At 44.9% G+C, this 5,192-nt stretch overlaps 1 long non-coding RNA gene across 1 annotated transcript in view; it reads left to right on the top strand.

The window, feature by feature from the left end:
* Positions 1 to 2,238: 2,238 nt before the first annotated feature.
* The window catches only part of LOC138955324 (uncharacterized), a 9,433-nt gene continuing 6,479 nt past the window's right edge, over positions 2,239 to 5,192 (top strand). Inside the window, exon 1 of the long non-coding RNA XR_011452190.1 lies at positions 2,239 to 2,410. This is a non-coding gene — a long non-coding RNA (uncharacterized lncRNA). The remainder of the gene's footprint in view (positions 2,411 to 5,192) is intronic.

Raw genomic sequence — 5,192 nt, 5'->3', positions numbered from 1 at the left:
CAGTATTGTTTGTCATATTTATCCATTCAAACAGTTTACTAACATCTCTGTCTGTCTATCTGTTTATCTATCTGTCCGTCTGTCTGTCTGTCTGTCTGTCTGTCTATCAGGTTCTCTCTCTCTCTCTCTCTCTCTCTCTCTCTCTCTCTCTCTCTCTCTCTCTCTCTCTCTCTCTCTCTCTCTCTCTCTCTCTCTCTCCCCCGCGTCTGTCTGTCTGTGTGTGTGTGTGTCCGTGTCTGCGTGTGTGTGTGTATGAGTGTGTGTGTGTGTGTTTGTGTGTATGAGTGTGTGTGTGTGTGTGTGTGTGTGTGTGTACCCATGTTTCCACAGGTTTGGTTGCCTAAATCACCATAAGGCAACTATCCACACGTGGATGGCAACCTAAACTCTGGATGGCAACCTAATTGTGTGGATGCTCGCTTCATTTAACACCGTTAAATTGACTTTTTTGACGGAAAGAATGTCATAACAATGTTCAAAATGACATTCTTTCCGTCCTCTATAGGCGACGAAATAGGTCAAATTTTGTGCATTTTTTAGTGCAAAATTCTTCGATGCCGGAGCGAGTACTGCACCCAGTGCTGTTGTAGTGCAAGTGCACTAGAAAGGCACTACACCCAGTGCCGCCTCTTAGGTAACCATCCACACTTTAGGTACGTGTGCAGTTATTGACGGAGAAGTGGTGATGTGGTGATGTCCCCTGTGAATATGTTGCTTTGATCAAAATAGGAAAGTACACCCGGGAGTACAACTGTCGTGGGAAATAATGTAATACTAATGATAATAATAGTGACAACTTATATAGCGTGAACCACAGTACTCTATGCACTCCGCGCTTGACATATAGTACATATATTAACTAGGAATAAAAACATACTATTCAACAATACATCACATAATTATATACATTCGAGCAACATCATGATCAACTTACATCAACACGTTAGCCACTCATGGACAATACCATGCAGATAGATCTATACACCACGCTCTAGTTGTACTGACTTTGCTGATAAACACATCTTTTGTGTTTTAACTATGTGAGTCGCGCAAGCTCTGAATGTATACTCTAGGTTTTATAAATTAGGTCTAGCGCCATAACGAGGCTTTCCATTGATACCTAGACGTCTACGCGAAATAAATTCTTTGAAAAATACGCGCTCTGTGTAGAAACAAACACTGTACATAAGGAACCATTGTCGTTTCTTTGGTAAAAAGTACCTATAGGGCGAGCTGGAGTGCGCCTTTACAGTGTTTTCTCTTCTTCTGTTCTGTGTGGTGGAGATTAATTTTTGTACAGTGTCATCTGTCATTGTCATTCTCATTGTCAGTGGAGGCTTTCTCTGAAGTAAACTGCCTTCACTATTTGGCGCGCAACTATACATCTCTTGACTACATTTTTTTGTACATGTGTGTGTGTGTGTGTGTGTGTGTGTGATTGTGTGTGTGTGTGTGTGATTGTGTGTGTGATTGTGTGTGTGTGTGTGATTGTGTGTGATTGTGTGTGTGATTGTGTGTGTGTATGTGTGTGTGTTTGTGTGTGTGTGGGCGTGTGTATGTGTATGTATATCTGTGTGTGCGTTTGTGTGTGTGTGTGTGTGTATGTGTATGTGTGTGTGTGTGATTGTGTGTGTGTGTGTGTGTGTGTATGTGTGTGTTTGTGTGTGTGTGCGTGTGCGTGTGTGTGTGGTGTGTCTGATAGTGGGTGCGTGCGTGTGATCCTGCGTGCGTGCGTGCGTGTGTTTGTGTGTATGTGTTTGCGTGTTTGTATGTGTGTGTGGGAGTACGTGCGTGTGTGTGTGCGTACGTGCGTGCGTATGTGTGTGTGTGTATACCTCCTCGTGCTTGAAGCCATGAGCAAGAGCTCATCCTCAACCCCCCACCCCCACCCCCACCCCACCCCCACCCCAAACCCCGAACTCAGGCCAATTGTCAACCAGTCAACCAAGCAAGCAAACAGTCAACCAGTCAAACAGCAAACAGTCAACCAGTCAACCAGCCAAGCACATTTCTGAAGGCAACTTACCACCGCCTTTGTATTTTTTTCCCTCAGATCTATCTTTGTCACGTCAAACAACAGCTGATATAATTATGTTCACCAAGACTTTCAGGTAGGGTCTGGTGACCCGAGCATGTATTGTTATTCAACGTGACGTCATTGCTGTTAATGATGTGTGAAGTCACATCAAAAGTGATCAGTCTTGCTGTGATGACGCACGGTAAATGACGTCATTTTCTTAATTTACGTCAGTCAACCTCCTCAGAGCTTCTTCGTCGACCACGGCGGTACTTGATCCATGTTTGCTTTTTCCACTGCTACTGCAAATGGCGGATCTGTGTCCCAGTGTCGGTGTCATAGCATACACTCTGAGACTCTGCATCATATTGCTGACAGCATGCCATGATGTCGGTGAGTAGCCTACATGTTGGATTATGTTCAAAGTCGGTGTCCAAGATTTGAGGGAGCTTTTCAATGGCACAACACTATGCAGACACAGAAGACCATGGCAGTCTGTTCACACTGAGTTAAAATGGTGGTGATAATTTAGCGCTGATTTTTTGGACACTGAAATGGGGTAAAATTCCCGTCAGCGAAGCGTTCTTTGCAAACTGAGAACCGTGGCAGTGCTATAAACTGAGACAAAATCATGTTGATGATTTATTCTGTGAACAGGAAACTTTTTTTTCTTTTCTCAGACAGAGCGCAATCGAAAACCCTCAGTTTGCGTAAACATCTAAACAACCAAGTTACATTTGTACACATGATGGCGAATATTTCATCAAAGACGAGAAAAGGAATCTGGATCTGGATCTGGTTTCCCGCTTGGTGTTGTTCGCGGAAGACATAAAAATAAAGTCAGCTATTTGTGACGGGTGGAGAGCAGTGGCGGATTTAGGGGGAGGGGGGCTAAGGGGGCCCGGGCCCCCCCTTCAGGGGGGGGGGGGGGAAGAGAGAGAGAGAGAGAGAGAGAGAGAGAGAGAGATGATTAAATGACAGTTTCTGAGCTCAGGTGGCCCTAGATTGCAGCATTTTGCTTCCTTGAAAAATCTAATTCCGGGGAAGGGGGGCATGCCCCCGGACCCCCCTTGCATGTTCGGGCACTCTTTGCGCCCTCAATTCAGGCGCGAACATCCTGGATCCGCCCTTGGAGAGCAATCCCATTATTTCAATTTGACAATGCGGTGAACAATGTGCCGCCACATCCTGAACTCAGGTCAAAATGAGTTCGGCTCATTCTATCCCTGACAGGATGCCTTGTTGTGTAATACAGTTTCAAGCGAGCTATTTTTCGCGGCCGTATTTACTGTGCAAACAACTCTAAATATGGCAAAAGTCTCACGTGATAATCAACCGTTTGGTTTCCGCGCTCGCTGGAGCAGACGATTTTTTGACAGTGATGCAACCATATATTACGGTCTCCTTCCGGCAGCAGTCCCAAAATTTCGACTTGTTTTGACCTTAGAACGATGTCTTTATCATAACTGTGAAGAACAGAACGGAGATCACTGTCGAAGTCGGCCAATCTGCAATCATTTTCATCTCGCGAACACTGCTCGTGAAAACATAATATTATGGGAGATAACTCTGTATTCTTGTTTTGATAGGCGTAGGACTTTAGCGTCCGGTCAGAGAGATAACTGGCGATAGCCGTTGAGCGATGATGATCAGAATGTGTGCCGCCACAGCTTTTCTAAGGAGTCGAATATCACGGGGGATAACCTATCAAAGGCCGAACGGAAGCCGAAGGCCGCTCCTGACACGTGTGAAGGCAAGTTTTGTCTGTTTTCTAGGTATTGTTTGATTTATGTCGGGATTTAAGGTAAGCTACTGATTCAGCGATGACTAAATTTGTTTCTCGATGCATAAAAAGTCAGGGAGCGATTGATATTTGCCCGTAAATAGCCTTCAAAGCTGAAAATGTCGGCGATCGAGCACCGGAAATGGCTGTTCGATGGGTTTTGCAAGTAGAAATGTGCTTTATTTCACCAAATCAGCTCGTATTTGGTATGGGTACGGGATTCTAGAGGACGAAGGAGTCATAAGAGGTGCAAAGAAGTGCTATTTGGGAGTAGAATAAATCTTCCGAGCCAGTAGACAAGAGAAGGTCATATTTGAGAGATGCGCGTAGGCCGATCTTTCCGACAAGCGAATGATACAGCAGATTAATTATTCGTTTTGATCAGAAACATAGTCTCTAGTTTTTATGAATTAGTATTTTAATTAAAACAATCACGAGAACTCTCTCGCTTAGCCTAATGACTGTTCGATGGGTTTCGCAAGTAGAAATGTGCTTTATTTCACCAAATCAGCTCGTAATTTGACATCGGTTTGGTATTCTAATCCTACCGCGAACTGGATAGCAGACACGGCACGTGTGAACGAAATTTCAGAAAAGCGTACATCTGTACAGTGCAGCAAAACGGTTATGTGCATCATTGTCAATGTAAATAGTGATCAACTTAGAAGCACACGTACCCTGTTGCCCTTAGATAACGGCACACACACTAAGCCAAATAGCTGTCTCTCGTATACACCCACACACGCACGCACGCACGCACACACGCACATACACACCCATACATACACACCCACACACACACACTCATTCTAATGGGTTTGGAGCATCTGTTTATACAGATGCAGTCTGAAGACGAAGAAATGGTTCTTGTGGCAGAGGAGGTGGAGGAAGAAGTAGATGGACCTGTGCCAGGTCCATCCGGATCCGCTGCTCCGGCCATATGCCACCATTGTGGCAAATCGTTCGCCTATGGCAATAATCTGAAGAGACATATAAGGGAAGTGCACTACCAAGGTGAACCCGTGGTGTGTACAGAATGACAGCTCGGATGCCGGCGGCTTTCAACGGTGGTTACGACAGAATCTCATGTTTCGACTTGCTTTGCGGCTCACCAAAAAGATCACACAAATCTTCCTTCGATTTCTGGCACTGTCCTGTATCTTGTTCTACCACCTATAGCCTATTCAGAACCCGGCAGGTCCGACAAAATCTCACAAATGGAGCGACGGTAACGCTTTAGTTCTGTTCTATTTGCCGTCCAGCTGACTTCTCCCAAATGACTGTTTACATTCCCACAATGCAACGCAATGACGCGTGCAGGTTACGTAGATTCTCATACTAATGACGTAAACAAGTAATGACGTCGTTTCAACACGTCTCCAAGGTGCAGAT

The sequence above is a fragment of the Littorina saxatilis genome, unplaced genomic scaffold, assembly GCF_037325665.1.
Source record: "Littorina saxatilis isolate snail1 unplaced genomic scaffold, US_GU_Lsax_2.0 scaffold_1253, whole genome shotgun sequence".
NCBI lineage: Eukaryota > Metazoa > Mollusca > Gastropoda > Littorinimorpha > Littorinidae > Littorina > Littorina saxatilis.
The sequence above is the reverse complement of the archived record's forward strand: the minus strand, read 5'-3'. Positions and strand labels throughout refer to the sequence as shown.